The sequence below is a fragment of the Hemiscyllium ocellatum genome, chromosome 4, assembly GCF_020745735.1.
Source record: "Hemiscyllium ocellatum isolate sHemOce1 chromosome 4, sHemOce1.pat.X.cur, whole genome shotgun sequence".
Lineage (NCBI taxonomy): Eukaryota > Metazoa > Chordata > Chondrichthyes > Orectolobiformes > Hemiscylliidae > Hemiscyllium > Hemiscyllium ocellatum.
In genome coordinates this window covers 34,805,138-34,822,376 of record NC_083404.1, presented here as the reverse complement: position 1 = coordinate 34,822,376, position 17,239 = coordinate 34,805,138, and the positions used below count along the sequence as shown (strand labels likewise).

General features: G+C 39.5%; 1 protein-coding gene across 1 annotated transcript in view; it reads right to left on the bottom strand.

The window, feature by feature from the left end:
• Positions 1-17,239, bottom strand: part of itga9 (integrin, alpha 9) — a 388,873-nt gene that overhangs the window by 46,577 nt on the left and 325,057 nt on the right. The gene's annotated exons all lie outside the window — the stretch shown is intronic.

The following is a 17,239-nucleotide window of genomic DNA, read 5'->3' as shown; positions in this document are numbered from 1 at the left end:
TACATCAAGCTAAATTATTATAGTACAGCTACAACACAGTCAAGTACCTAATCATGTGGAAAATTTTCCTGTCATTTATCATCCACAGAAACCAGGACAAGTCTAATCCAGCCAATTACCATCCCATCAGTTGACTCAATTATCAGCAATGCGATGGAAAGTGTTGTTGGCAGTGTTATGAAATATCACATATACAGCAATACCCTAAGCAATCCTGATGAACAGTCATAATTGACTTGAAACATTATATGTTTTTTTCACACCATGGTTGCTGCCAAATCTATTGAGTTTCTCCAGCACTTTCTGCTTTGGTTTCAGATTTCTGGTGTCCACAGTATGTTGCTTTTGCCTGACTCACTAATGTTTAGTTTGACTTCCACATAGACTTGAATTCCACGTGATTGTGATTTCCACTCAGCTCCTGACCTCATTGCATTCTTTGCTCAATTCTTGACAAAAACCTGAAGAAACAAAGTGAGGTAATATTTGACCCGAGGAGATGCAAGATTCCACAGATCCTGACACATACCAAGTCTGCTTTCTGTGTTTATCTTCTTTCCTGGTGAAGAAGCATGTTCTCATCCTATTTTCAAATCCCTCTATGACCACACTTGTGCTAATCTCTGACCTCCTCTAGACCCACAACCATCCTGTAATGCTGGTCTCTTGATAGTCACCAATTTTAATTACTTCATTATTTGGTGCTGCACCTTCAATGCCAAGATGCTAAAATAGCTCTGTAATTCCAACCCCAAACTTTTCCATCTCTCTCCCACTTCTTTCATTTTTAAGACTTTTTCGGGAACTTACATCATCGTCCAAACTTTTGGTCATTTGGCTCAAAATAAAATATTTGCTTTCTAACTCTCTTCGGAAGTGCCTTGGGACAATTAATTATCTTGAAAATGCTATATAAAAATAAGTTGTTGCTTTTCTTGTTGAATGCTGCACTTTCAATCTTCAGAAAACATCAGATTGAAGCCAACAGCTTCACTAGATGCTTCAAGTATGGCAAAGTCCCAGTTGGGATCTTTGGCTTGATTCCAACAGCTTTATGTGGTTCCCTTGCTTCCACGGTCCATGTTAGAAAGTCAGATTCTGGCTTGCTGATGCTCAGTCATTGTGATGAAAACATCAGCCTATTCATAGAAGTATTTATTTTACTGCCATGGGAAACAAACCAATATCAACACCACAGAGTTTAATCTATCTCACCTTTCTTAAGCCTTAAACAGAGCAGGTTTCGGCAGCTCCGATTTTAACTCAGAGTATGGATCAGATTGTGGAGGGGAGTGGAGGAGTGACGGAGAGAATTGGTGTAAACAAAAGGCTCCCAAACAATCACCAATATTTCAATAGAATTGGCAAGCTGGCTACCCAAACTCAGGAAAGTGGCAGCTTGCCCACTGTGCACAGGCATTTACTGACTGGAGTCTTCTGCAGCCTATTTGACTGTTCCTCTTAAAGTAAGGTTACATTTCCTGAAGATAAGGGTGCCTTTCCAAACTGAGCCCACAACTGCACTTAGTCGTAGGCATAGAGATGTACAGCACGGAAAGAGACCCTTTGGTCCCACTTGTCCATGCTGACAAGATATGCTAAATTAATCTAGTCCCATTTGCCAGCACTTTGCCCATATCCCTGTAAAAGCCTTCCTATTCTTATAACCATCCAGATATTTTTTAAATGTTGTAATTGTACCAGCCTCTGGCAGCTCATTCCATACACGCACCGCCCTCTGCATGAAAAAGTTGCCCCTTAGATCCCTTTTAAATGTTTTCCCTCAAACTTTAAACCTATGCCCTCTAGTTCTGGACTTCCCCAACCCACGGAAAAAAAACCTTGTCTGTTTACCCTATCCATACTCTTCATGATTTTATAAACCTCTATAAGGTCACCCCTGACCTCTGACACTCCAGGGAAAACAGCCCCAGCCTATTCCGCCTCTCCATATAGCTCAAACCCTCCAATATTCTTGTAAATCTTTTCTGAACCTTTTCATGTTTCACAACATCCTTCTGGTAGGAAGGAGACCAGAATTGCATGTCATATTCCAAAATTTACCGAACCAATGTCCTGTACAGCCGCAATATGACCTCCTAACTCCTATACTCAATGCTCTAAGCAATAAAGAAAATCATACTAAACACTTTCTTCACTATCCTATCTACCTGCAACTCTATTTTCAAGGAACCTTGAACCTGTACTCCAAGGTCTCTCTGGTCAGCAACATTAACCAGGACCTTACCATTAAGTGTACAAGTCCTGCTCTGATTTGCTTTCCCAAAATACAGTATCTCACATTTATCTAAATTAAACTCCATCTGCTACTCCTCGGCCCACTGGCCAATCTGATCAAGATCCTGTTGTACTCTAAGGTAACTTTCTTCACTGTCCACTACCCTTCAAATTTTGGTGTCATCTGCAAACTTATTAACTATACTGCCTAGGTTCATATCCAAATCATTTATATAAATGACAAAAAGCTGTGGACTCAGCACGGATTCTTGTGGCTCTCCACTGGTCACACGCCTCCCATATGAAAAACAATCCTCCACCATCTTCTACCTTTGAGCCAGTTCTGCACTTGCTGAATCAGAGGCTGTCTCAGATTCTTTGACATTCCCCAGAGATCCTGGTGCAGGGAGCCATGTCAAAGAGCAAGGTACCATTCAGCAGCACCCATCTCTCTCACATCCCCCAGGTTTACTGCTCCCCTCCCATCCAGAACATACTTTAAATTAAGATCACACAAACTTGCTGCTGTTATGAACCAAACCAAACCCCCTCAAAATATATTAAGAAGATAGCCTAGATCCTAATTCTTTCTTATTTTAGAGTTAAGTGTAAGGTGTTGCATTCCAGATGCAAGTTGATTGGTCAAACTTCTCGACTTTAAGCAAAAAAAAACTTTATTTTTACACCACAGGTAAAATATAGACAAACTAAAAAGAAAAGAATTGGCTTAATTGTAACTCTATCAAAATGGTTACCAGAATAATACATACAGTCAGTTCTTCTATAACGTGATGGTTGTGTTCTTGTGCAACTCCACATTATAGAAATATCACGCTTTAGATATAGCATGTAATCATGATGTAATCACGTTACAGCCAACACACGTTTAAAAGTTCATGCTTTAGAAACAGTGTCCCCAATTTATCAATTGTGGTACAGTGAATTCACGTTGATGGAATGTGCATTATAAAAGAACCTGTATATTAACTACTACTAAATAATTGTTCCAATATAGTAACATCATATAAGCACACCCATGGCAAAGGCAAATTTAATAAAATAGATAGTCTCTCATGCAATGCACGCAGCAGGAAGGTAACTCCATCTTTTAGCTATAACGGAAAGAGGAATAATAGCTTCCACATCCAGCTTCAAGTCCCCAACAACTGCAGAAGGCTAAAACTAAAAGTCTTGGTTCTGTGGGAGCTTGACATATCACAGTAGTTTATCTGACCCAAATAGAAACACCAATTTTAGCTATTTAGAAACATTCATTTTAACCCCTAGTCCTCCCAACTAACTTGCAGACTGGACTCACACCCAAACTCAGTGTACATAATTACGTGGCCAGTGGGTAAGAATGTCACAGCATGAGACCAGCACCTGAAAGGAATGGACACCCATGAAAAATAGCGTGATGGGAGATGGAAGTGCCAAGTGTTTCTCTGATGTTGTAACACACTACTTGATTTATATGACATCAAGTTAAAATAGTTGCTGCAGTCTAACTGACATGGTGCATTACCAATTTTTACCTATTTAGCCTTGTCTGTCTGTGGCAATTATTTCTGATAATTTCCAAAACTAACAAATTCAAAAGAGACAGGTGCACAGTATGAAAACATTTATTTCTACACAACCTGTTTGAAGAGGTTATGACGATTGCTTGAACAGGTGGGACTTGAAACCTGGCCTCCTAGCTCAGAGGTAGAGATATTACACTATAACCACATGAGTCCTATTAAACCTGGTCAGAGATGTTATTAGACACCTCTGGACAAGGTAGGACCCAAAATCAGGCTCTTAGCTCAGACATAAGGACAGTACCACTGTGCCACAAGACTCCACAGATAAAGTAGCCCGACAGATAACATCTTTAATAGATACCTTCCAAATGTTGAACACTTGCCCTGCCTATCTTTATCAGTATAAAGGTTCAAATTGGGACAATAATGTTTTTCTTTCCACTGTTTGTATCTAACTATCACTGATCAGCAACAAGAAAGCTGTCCATATTGTCCTGAGAACTGACCCAACCATTCTCATCTTTGGAAGCAAACACTCCTGACACAGCTGACTGGGGTTCTGCTTATTACTCGATTATTATAGTGCTGCAATTAAATGTTGTATTGATTGCTTCCAGCAGGACTCAATGAGAGTAAAATCAGAAAAATTAGTTTTTAAAGCACATGAATGAATCCCATGGGGATACTTTTCTATTAAAGTTTATCTGAATAATGGCTACAGTTGGAACCCTTGTTACTTATACACTATGATATTATTTTAAGAACAACCTGTTTAGTTTAATGCATGCAAACTTAAAGTTCTACAGACAACTATCTTTCTGGAAGCTAGTGTCTCTGTTGCAGAGGGTGACTGTACAAATGCTTAAGAAAATTGATTTCTCCCAAACAGAAATTGGCTGACGTGTGCATTAGTCAATTAACAAAAATGGAGAAGTTGAATTAGAAATAATAAAATTTGCAACAAGTAATAATTGGTGTTGTGACTGTGATACTTTCATAGATTGCATTGATAGCTGTGCGAGCAAATGCTTTATATGATGTTACACCAAACATCAGACCAGGAAGGACTCAAGAACAGCAGTCAGAAATTGTGCTATACACAGATAAGGGTAAAACTAAAAGATGTGAAGTAATTAAGATGGGGCAAGAAAGAAGAAACTTGTGAATGAAACATTACAGCACAAAGATAGAACACTGTATAACAAGAACAGAAAGGCCTGGAGAAACCCAGCAGGTCTGGCAGCATCTGAAGAGAGAAAATAAAGTTAACGCTTCAGTCCAGTGATGCCTTGTCAGAATTCATTGTTTAGATTGCATGGCCAAATAAACATTAGTTGATCAAGTGTGCAAAGTGAACCAAATTAACTGAATGAATTAAAGCCACAGATTCAATTTGGTTGGTGTAATGTTTCAGTCATTGCGAAGATAACTGCAAGACAGTCAATAAACTGGGTTATAAGGTCTATGGGGAAAATGATGTGGTCTATAGGTCTATAGGAAAATTATTATTGGACATAAACAGACAGTGGAGAGTTTTAGGGTAGAACTTAGAAACTTTGTAGAACTTAGAAACAGAACAGATTTAACACGGTAAGTAGGAGTTATGCATAAAGCCCCTGCTGACAGCTGTGGTGTGATAACATTAAGCAGGTAGCAAAGGCACAGAAGTTTACTGTAATGGGGAATTTTAAATTAGACAGGTTGGGAGAAGTAGATTAGGAAAGGTCACCAATTTCTTCACTGCTTCTGTTTTTCTGCACTCATGTATGGGATCAACAAAAGGGCAGGTTACATCAAATCTGGCAATACACCAGATCTGATACTAGTCTAAATTTCCATGAACATTCATCGCATGATGATCATGAATGACTGATTTCGAAGTAACATTTCAAAGGGTGAAACATATTTACAGCTACTATGATTCTAGATAATACTGAGACAAAGACACAGTCAGAACAAATATTTTAATTGGATAAAAAAACAGAGGATCAGTGGCAAAAGTATCTAATATTGTACAAAAATACAGTCTGATTCTGCTTTGGTTGTATTAGCCTCACAGACTAACATATTCCTCAGACAAGACATCTGTTTGTCAACAAAAAAGAAAGCCATGGTCAACTAAAGAAAAACTTAAAACAAAAATAGCACAATTCCTGGCAAGTGGAAAAGAGTACAAAGATTAATAAAATGTAACAAAATAGATGGCAGATGTTTCCCAAGGGAAAGATCAACTTTTACATAGCTGTATGAAGGCTAGGATAAGGAACTGAATACTTAAGGGTATTTGATTTTTAGGAAGGAGAAACAAAAATGAAAGGAGGTGAAATTGCACTGACAATAAGACCATAAGACATAGGAGTGGAAGTAAGGCCATTCGGCCCATCGAGGCCACTCCGCCATTCAATCATGGCTGTAAGGGATAGGGTCAGTAAATTAGTAGAGAAGGATGTCAGATAGGAATAATCAAGACACCTTGGAGTGCAGGTTCATCATTCCTTGAAAGATGAGTCTCAGATAGATAAGATAGTGAAGAAAGCATTTAGTTTGCTCTCCTTTATTAGTCAGACTATTGAGTATAGGAGTTGGGAAATCATGTTGTGGCTGTACAGGACATTGATTAGGCCACTTTTGGAATATTGTGTGCAAGTCTGGCCTCCCTCCAATAGGAAGGATTTAATGAAACTTGAAAGGGTTCAGAAAGGATTTACAAGAATGTTGCCAGGGTTGGAGAATTTGAGCTACAGGGAGAGGTTGAATAGGCTGGGGCTGTTTTCCCTGGAGTGTCAGAGGCTCAGGGGTGACCTTGTAGAGGTTTATACAATCATGAAGGGCATGGATAGGGTAAATAGACAAGGTATTTTCCCTGGGCTGAATGAGTCCAGAAGTAGATGGCATAAACTTAGGGTGAGAGGGGCAAGATACAAAAAATACCTAAGGAGTATTTTTTTCACGCAGAGGATGGTGCGTGTATGGAATGAGCTGCCAGGGGAAGTGGTGGAAGTTGGTACAATTATGACATTTAAAAGGCATCTGGAGGAGCATACGAATAGGAAGGGGTTAGATGGATATGGACCAAGTGCTAGCAAATGGGACTGGATTAATTTAGGATATCTGGTCAGCATGGACGAGTTAGACCTATTTCTGTGCTGTACATCTCTATGACTCTAAGGTGTCGAGTCAGTTTCAGTAAAACTAAGAAACAGTAACGGCCAGCAAATATTGGATGATTATTAGGACACCAAAGAGTCGCTGAAGTATAGGGCATGTTATCAGGTGATGAGATATCATGGTAATACAGTTGTCAAGAATGACTTTAATCTGCATCTAGGTTGTGTAAACCAATTGAGCACTAACATTGTGAAGCATAAATTTTCAGAGTGTTGAATTTCAATAAGGAATATTACAAAGACATATGGCACAAATCGGCAGGAAAAAAATACATTAAAAAGCAAGACTACCCCTCAGCCTACACCAAATCACCATTTAGTTTCATCCCTAAATACAGTTGGTTCTGATTAATGCGATAGCTCAGTTCTTGTGCATTCACGTGTTAAGAATATCGCACATCAGCCGTGCTATTTAAACTAACGGGGCCAGAATCGCATTACAGCCAATACAAGCAAGGAAAGTTTGCATTCTGCAAATAAACGTTTAAGTTCTACAAAAGCTTTAAAGCCGATTCGCATTGAAGAAACACACATTGTAGCAGAACTGACTGTAAAAGGTGAATAAAAGTTGCCCATTATAAATTGCCGTGAGAGGGTGGCATAACAGAAGTTTGCCATCTTAATGTTTTGCAACACATTGCTGTGTAGGTACAGTCAATTCTGATATAACGCGATAGTTCTGTCCTCATTTGACATCGCAATAAGAAATTTGCACAATAGCGGTGTCATTTAAACTAATGGGGTCAGAATCACATTTTGGCCAATACAGGCAAGGAAAGTTCACACTCTACAAATAATGGTATAAATTCTTCAATCGCATTAAAGCCAATTCACAGAACTGACTATAGCTTGTGTGATGAGGGCAATGCTGAGTCATGTGACAACCATCCATCTTTTCTAATATATTATATGGTTTGCATAATTGCCATTTTCAGTAATTCCCATAAATATTTGTCAACAAGTGGCAAGATGTCTTTTTCTTTTAAAAACACAATGGAATGAGAAGAGGAGCTGTGAATACAAATGTGATAAGAATCAATTTTGCAAAACATCGCTGCTGTAAGAACATAGAACATTACAGCGCAGTACAGGCCCTTCGGCCCTCGATGTTGCGCTGACCTGTCATACCAATTTGAAGCCCATCTAACCTACACTATTCCATGTACGTCCATATGCTTGTCCAATGACGACTTAAATGTACTTAAAGTTGGCGAATCTATTACCGTTCCAGGCAAAGCTTTCCATACCCTTACTACTCTCTGAGTAAAGTACCTACCTCTGACATCTGTCCTATATATATATATATCACCCCTCAATTTAAAGCTATGCCCCCTCATGCTCGCTGTCATCATTCTTGGAAAAAGGCTCTCCCTGTCCATCCTATCTAACCCTCTTATATGTCTCTATTAAGTCACCTCTCAACCTTCTTCTCTCTAATGAAAACAGCCTCAAAGCCCTCAGCCTTTCCTCATAAAACCTTCCCTCTATACCAGGCAACATCCTCGTAAATCTCCTCTGCACCCTTTCCAAAGCTTCCACATCCTTCTTGTAATGCGGTGACCAGAACTGTACACTAGAGTTTTGTACAGCTGTTGCATAACCTCATGGTTCCGGAACTCGATCCCTCTATTAATTAAAGCTAAAACACTGTATGCCTTCTTAACAACCCTGTCAACCTGGGTGGCAACTTTTAAGGATCTGTGTACATGGACCGAGATCTCTCTGCTCATCTACGCTACAAAGACTCTTACCATTAGCCCAGTACTTTGCATTCCGGTTACCACTAAGGATGTTCCACTCACTGGTAACATAGACTGAAAATATAAGTTCATTCTCCACTATCTTCTGTCAATTTAAAAACATGCTAACATTATAGAATAGTACTGCACAGAAAAGGGTCAATCTGTCTATCGCTCTTTCAATACACAAGTTCCCCCACATTCCTTACTCCTTTAATTATTTATCCAATGAATTAGTGTCCTTCAGCTAAACGTTCGGAATCCTAAACACTTGTTGCATAATAAAAGATTTTCCTCATTTTGTTGCTGGTTCATTTTACTGAATGCATCGTTTGCTCATGTTTTGTTGACCACAGCTCCCAGTGAAGTTCACTGCGTGCCAATACTTGGGACAGTGGCCAAGTCAGACAGAATGAGCTCAGAAGGTATAGTGCGATCTGACCAAAGAGAACTTCTTGGAAGATCTCTTGCAACGTTCCACAGTTTACTGGTTATACAGATTTTCTATTTATGATGAAGCAAATCTTAAACTGTAACTTATTCCTATACTCTGGGGAAACTGCATTATGGAAAGCATTAAGTGATCAAACCTTGGAGAAAGATCAGAAAATTGCTCAGATGAATAGCTTTGATGAAATTTCCAGACAAGATGAGACAAGTCAGCAAATTTCATTTTCATTGGTTTATGTCAATAATGCTTGAAAAACTAAACACCCTGTCACTGTAAAAGAAAACAAATCATATGGGTTAATCAACAAACATTGCACCAAGTTAAGAAAGTGGAGGAATCGGTAAAGTCGAAGCTCTGTTCTCTGGTGATTGACACTGATTGAGAAAGTTTTAATGAATCTTGGTACTGCAAATTCAACAGGGAATGGTTATTAATGTAGAGCAGGATTGATCATTTCTAGCTTTATAGCATCAGCAGAGAGCCAACTGAAGCAAACTGCAGGAAAGCCCTCCATGAATGAATACTTCTTTGAAGTAATAGTAAGAAAATTACAAATCATGCATGGTTAAATTTCAGATGCTCATCTACGACTAATGAGATTACTTGCAGCAATTCAAGGGGTGGCTCAGTGGTTAAAACTGCTGCCTCACAACGTCCAACCGACTCTTCTTTCCAGCTACAAACTGGGTTCATTCCTCCCATCGACCAACCAGGTCACACCCACCACCTGTATTCACCTATCACCACCTTACCATTCTGCCCCTCTCCCAACCCATAACCCTTCCATCCCACCCACTTAAATGCAGCTCTCCCTACCTCCACCCCCATTCCTGAAGATGGGTTATACCTGAAACATTGACTTCTCCGCCTCCTGATGGTGCCCATTGTGTTTTTCCAGCCTCCTGCTTGTCTTCTGCCAATAACTGTACACAAGCTTTTGGCTCACAGATGGATATGCACTATGTCCATGGACTTGTTCTCCAATAATTGCAACAACTACAGCCTTATGATCAGCAAGAGAAAAGTCTGAATTAACCATCAGCCTGTGCCCTATCTTAAGCCCATTTCACTCCATGAACAAAACCTGTCAGAAGTCGATAGGTGCAATGAATTTGGCAGCACATTCTCTCAAGCTGCCGACATTAATGATGAGATACATGCAAGAATTGTCAAAGCAAGTGTGGTCTTCAGCAGATCACAACCATTATCTTGGAAATGAAGAGTAGCTCTGCCGAAAGTCGACACATGAAACTTTGACTGTGTACCAACACCATGTCAAAAAGCTCAGCATTTTAATTTGAACAGCTCTGCAACGTTTCTGAAGACCAGATGTCAGGGCAAAGTACCAGGCACTCCAGAGCTCATCCGAGCTGGTATGCCAAGCATCCACACCATACTGAAATATTCACAACTGAGCTGGGGCTCATTATGTAACCAGAATGTCTGATACTTACCAAAAGGAATCTTTCAAGGAGAGCTTGGGGTATGCTCTCAAAGCTGTCAAAGATAGCATGACAAGAGCATTCTGAAGGTTTCACTTAGAACATAGAACATAGAACAATACAGCGCAGAACAGGCCCTTCGGCCCTCAATGTTGTGCCGGCCTGCCAACTACTCTCAGCTCATCCCCCGACACTATCCCAAAATCATCCATGTGCTTATCTAAGGATTGTTTAAATCTCCCTAATGTGGCTGAGTTGACTACATTAGCAGGTAGGGCATTCCACGCCCTTACCACTCTCTGTGTAAAGAACCTGCCTCTGACATCTGTCTTAAATCTATCACCCCTCAATTTGTAGTTATGCCTCCTCATACAAGCTGACATCATCATCCTAGGAAAAAGTATTTCACTGTCTACCCTATCTAATTCTCTGATCATCTTGTATGTCTCTATCAAATCCCCTCTTAGCTTTCTTCTTTCCAATGAGAACTGACAAGGAGTTTTGACATTGACTCCCAGGTCCTGAAAAAAACTCTCTCAGGATCACTGTAAAAATGATGTGACCTCCTTTGAAAGCAAACACGAAAACCCAAACACCTCAGACATGGTCATGCCTATACAGCACGTGCGGAATGTGCTGACTGACAGATAACAGCATGCGTCAGAATGCTCAGGAAACCAAGTGTGGCGCTCACAGGTTCTCTCAGGAAGGAGGTCCTGGTGTAGGAGGGTTGTTCATTACACACAGGAGGAAGGATGTTACAGAAGCAAATAATGTTGTACATGTGGGAGAAGGTTGCAGAGGACATTGCCAGAAACCCTGTCCCCAGAAACCTGCTCCAGTGCCACAGAAAAATTAATGAGTGCTACAGCTAGAAAAATAAACTATAGACTTGTTTGTGATAAAATTGTAAGGATGAGGTCTTCCATGCTTCTAAGAATTATACAACTTTGCAGTAATTAACTTCAGGTGGGACTGGCTAGAACAATTATTTATGATAAATTTGGAAGTATGAAATAATAAATTAGGTTATTCAACATAATTCCATTTCAATAAAAGCATTTGACGGATGCAAATGCACAAGAAAACAACACGAAACACTTTAATGCAGAGTTGCTGTGTATACATGATATCTTCACAAAAATGGCAGAAACCAGGAAGGTGTTCAGATGCTCTCAGCAAAAATGTTAAGTACAATTAGCTGTAGCTAAAGTTAAATTATTTCCATTCCTAAATGATCAAATTAGTCTGCTTCCTATATTAACAGCAATGTACAATTGGCAAAAAGGGCAGTTTGTTTTTCTGCACATTTTGCCTGCAAATTGGTCATCGCTGTTGACATGCTGCAAGACTCTACAGAATGAAAGGGGTTACATTGCCCAGCACACTTAGGGAATCTTGGAAAATCTTGTACATGCAGTCTATGACTTTCCTCCAATAAACATCTGGCTGTCTAATATCCAGAGCCAGATATAAATTGTCAGTCTGAGGTGCAAGATTAATTTTCCAGTTTGATACTTCAAACTGGTAACCTCAGCCACTACAAACATATGTAATAAGTTATAGCATGGGGTGGACACAATTTTCTGATCATTAATTCAAATGCATGGAAAACGTATGCTGGAAAAGCCTACATTTCGAAACAAGCTTGCATCAATTTTCCATAAGAACATAGGACTTAAGACCAGGAGTAGACTAGTCTGCCCTGCTCTTCAAAAAGACCATGGCTGAAATTGTTGTGGTCTTAGCTCTACTTTCCTCTCTGTCTCCCTCCAGCAACCCTTGATTCTATTCTCCATCAAAAGTCTATCTCAATTAAGCTTGAATAAATTCAATAACTCAGCCTACAATGCTTTCTGACAAAGAGAATTCACAGACTAATGACCATCCTGAGTGCCACTGCACTTCACAGGAACCTTACAGTGAACCACTGCCCTGTTCTCTGCCTTCTACAACAATGTAATTCTTACAACACAGTTTCCTTCACATTACAGCTCAGCAAATTTCTACCAAGGGAACTCAGCACTTCACCTCAGCTACCCATTCATACCTGAAGCTCTATGGTAATATGGACAAAACGTCAAGGCTAAGTGGGTCTTTTGATCTTTAGAAAGGCAATTACGATGGGTGCATCACTAATATTACACTCATTCAATATCAAAATCAAGTTTCATCCCCATTGTGCTCCTGTTCGATGCAACATTTAGTTCTGATCACTGAGATATGAAAGAAATGTCATAAGCAACACAAACACATTATAGCATATGGACCTCAATGAGGATTAATTGTTTGTAAAATGAAACAAATGAATTCATTTTACAAAATTCCATCACAGATGCCACCCCTGCTGTTTTTACAAATTTAATATGTACTGATATTTTTAAACAAGTTACTTGGCTTGGTCTATAAAATAGGCAACAAGGAACCTAGTTGCAACCTGCTACTTTATTAAATACGCCAGTCTCAAGCAAGACCCATTGTCTTGAAGGTACAAGACCTTGGTAGCATATCCCTTAAGGAGTGGAAGAAAATTCAGACAACATTCATTTTTATCATCATTATTTAAACTAACATCTACCACTGGAAGCTGTGTGCGTGGATACAGGATGAAGATGGGATTGCACTAATCGAAGAATGGTGACCAACAAAATTGCCAGCAACTAATCCTGGCCTGAGTCAGCCCCTTCAGAAGACAATGAGGAAATAAAGGATAACAAAGGCAAGAGTGAATACTCTTTTCTGTAATGTGTTGTTTGCAATTTCATAACTCAATGTTTCAAATGTCTCCAGTACATTAAGCTTCAACCATCATTAGAACACTTTGCACAATAAATGTAGTATTTTCTTCCCCCTCAGAGAGTTCTATGGAATGGCTTCCTTCAGGCATGCTTCCGAATTCCAGAGCCCCATGGGGATCAGTGCTACTAGCCTTCTCCGCCAACATCTGGCAAGCTTGCAATGGTTTGCAGCAGCTTACTCAACAGATTTACAAGACATCCTCAACATGCCAAATGATTAATAATGAGCAGGTTATCATACTGCACACTCCTCTGACAAGCAGATATGTGTGCCTATATTGTATTTCACCTCCCATTGTGATACTGTGAAATGAACCTCTTGGGAGATGGCCCAGAATGTTAGGCTCAGCCAGCCCCTGTCATTCTTCCATGTTTTGTTTATTTATACACATATATTTTATTTATCAGTTTTTTCCATCACCTTGTAATTTCAGTACAACATCAAATTATTCATGACAAAATTATGCAGATTGATTTGAACCATTTGCAAATAATAGAATGCTTGCACTGAATTTTCTTCCATGCAAACATCTTGACTAATTAGTCAGTAAACAGACCGTTTCATGAAAGAGACTGGATGAACTCATGAACTATATGTTATGATTAGATTGTTAAATGAACAAGCAAAATAAATTCACTGTGCTAAAAGAATTATTTCTTTGTTTGTTATTCCATGTTAAATATATTAGTCTTCTCTCCATGGATTCCCTACTGCTCCAATGCCATTCTCTGGACTGAGTTTCCAGCTCTTTCAAAGTTGTTCTCCAGCCAGTCACCAGGAGGTTTTCAGAAGTGGGCCAATGGGCTGCAATGACTCACTGCTCTCCCTCTAAGCTGGAAACTATTTGACCTCCAAACAAGATCAGGACGTGGTGTTCTGACTGCATGTTCAATGTTCTGTCTTTGATTATGGGAATCTGTTTATTATTGATGTTTACTTTGAGAGATAACGGCATGGTGGTAATGCCACTGGACAAGTCATTCCGACACCCTTGGCCACTGCATTAGAAAGTGTGCTCAAATCCCACCATGGCAGTTGGTAGAATTTCATTTTAATTCTTAAAAAAATTCTGGACTGGAAAGTTAGTCTTCGGACTCGTGATCATGATATTATCATCGATCGTCGTAAAAAGTCTGCCATACTAATGCATCAGGGAAGGAAATGTGTCATTTAGTAAGAATGGCCGAGTAAGCCAATCAGTTCAAGGGTAAATAGGATGGGAAACAAATGCTGGCGCTGCCAGTGACACTCAAATCTCACCAAAAATTATGCAAGTTGATTGTGAAAAGATATAAAAACAATATCTGCAGCAGACTGTAGCGGTTCAAGAAGGCAGCTCACCACCACTTTCTCAAAGACAACTCTGGGTGGGCAATAAATATTGGTCAGCCAGCAATGCTCACATCCCACGAATGAATCTAAAAAACAAGAGTTGTCATAATGGGTGATTTTAAATTCCTCAATATAGAGTGGGACTCCCTTAGTTCCAAGGATCTAGAAGGAGAAGAATTTGTTAGGTGCATCCAAGTGGGTTCCTTCAAACAAAATACAGACAGTTCAACTAGGAAAGGAGTCTGTACTAGACCTTGTCTTGGGTAATGCACCTGGCCAGGTGATTGAAGTTTCAATGGGAGAGCATTTTGGGAACAGTGGTCATAATTCTAAATACTTTACGACAGTTATGGATAAGAATAAGACTAGTCCTCAGGTGAAGTGTTAAATTGGGGGAAGACTATTTACAACAGTATTAGGCAAAAAATGAAGAAATTGGATTGGGGACAGCTTTTTGATGGTAAATCCAAATCTGACATGTGACAGTTTTTTGAAAACTAAAGGATCAGGATCAGCATGTTCCTATAGGGATGAACAAAAAGAATGGCAAGATTTGGGAATCTTGGATGACAACAGAGGAGCCAAAAAGGAAAAAGAAGCATATATATGGTTTAGGAAACTTAAACCAAAGAAGGCCTTTGAGGAGTATAAAGAAAGGAGAAAAGATATGAAACAAGAAGACATTAGTGAAGGGCTGGAAGGGACCATGAAATATCCTTGGCAAATGAGATTAAGGAGAATCACAAGGTATTTTAAACATGCATTTGGAGCAAGAGATTAATTAGGAAAGGGTAGCTTAAGAAAAAAGGAAGGAATTTATGTGTGGAGTCAGAAAAAATGAGTGAAATTCTTAACAAGTACTTTGCATTGGTATTCACTTAGGAATGGCCTGCTTCCACATTGTAGGTATTCTATAAAAGGACACAGATGATGGGAAGATTAGGGAGGGGTATGCTGATATTAAGGAGGAGGTGTTGGGTGTCATGAAAAAGATAAAGGTACATAAGTGCCCTCAGCCTCTATCCTAGGATATAGGAGGAGGCAAGTGAGGAGATTACTTGGGGCCTTGGCAGGCATCTTTGTATCTTCTTTTGTCATAGTTGAGCTCCCCAAACACCATTGTCTCATTGTTTTAGAAGAGCAACAGGGATAATCCAGGGAATTATCAGTCTGTGACCCTTTAGAAGTGGTAAGAAAATTATAGGAGAAGATTCTTAGGGATAGGAATTACTCACATTTGAAGAACAATGGACTTGATAGTCAGTATGGGTTTATGTGGAGGAGGTCTTGTCTCACAAAACTGGTTGAAGTTTTTTGAGGAAGTGGTGAAGGTGACTGATGAGGATTGGACTGTGAATGTTGTCTACATGGACTTTACTAAAGCAGTTGGCAAGGTTCTTCACGGTAGGCTGGTGCAAAAGATTAAGTTAGGTCGGATCCACAGTGAGTTGGGTACAAAATTGACTTGCTCATAGAAGACAGAGGGTAGCTGCAGAGAGATGTTTTTCTGACGGGCTAATCACCACAACCAATTATGGTATTTGAAGGGTTGGTGCAGACTCGATCAGCTGAATGGCCTTCTGCACTGCAGGGATTCTGTGATTATGGTATGGTCTTTCAATTGTTCAAACTAGTACTCATTCCCTTGCATCATGCCTTTTGCCTTCTTAATTTCATGTTGAACCTGCATGTTAAATTTACACTGTGCCTTTTGTATGGATGCCTATGGCTCTCTGAACATCAAAGTTCCCCTTCTTTGACCAGTGATGGGAAATCCTTGACAATTCCCCATCTATCCTGAGGACTATGAAATGAATGTTCTGTCTCTTGTCATATAATTAACTGATTGTTTTTTCACTTTATCGTTGTCTTACTGATGTCGTAACCATTAAAGTAATAATGTTAGAAACAAGAGCTGAAATTATTACTGGATTGTAATCATTTTGTTTTGGAAATTAAGGATCATGTCAGCAATTACGCTTCATAAAATAAATAGCTGCTTATTAATTATTATGCTCTTCACACTGCTTACATTTTGTATGTATCCAGGGGCTTCAATCATTATAAGATTCTATGTAGTGTTTTTGAAAGGGGTTTTAGCTGTGTAGTTCACAAAACTAATTAGACACAAATTTGCATGATTTGTTAAGGGAAGGTGGTTGACCAAGAGCAACAGATGGGGGAAGGAGTTAATTTTTGCAAATTTCCTCATGGCCTCAATCATAACTTTGACAGAAGATCCATACAAAGCCTATGGTAAAACACCACTGTTGATACTGATGACTTCTTCCAGGGATTCACAATTGCAGACAGCTGAAATTCACTACTGAGAACTTTACATTTGTAAACTTTGCATTAATTAAAAGTACTTTGGTTGGCATCAGACAGACATGAATATCAGAGAACACAAAGCACATTGCAATACATAGAAGGCGGCACGGTGGCACAGTGGTTAGCACTGCTGCCTCACAGCGCCAGGGACCTGGGTTCAATTCCCGCCTCAGGCGACTGACTGTGTGGAGTTTGCACGTTCTCCCCGTGTCTG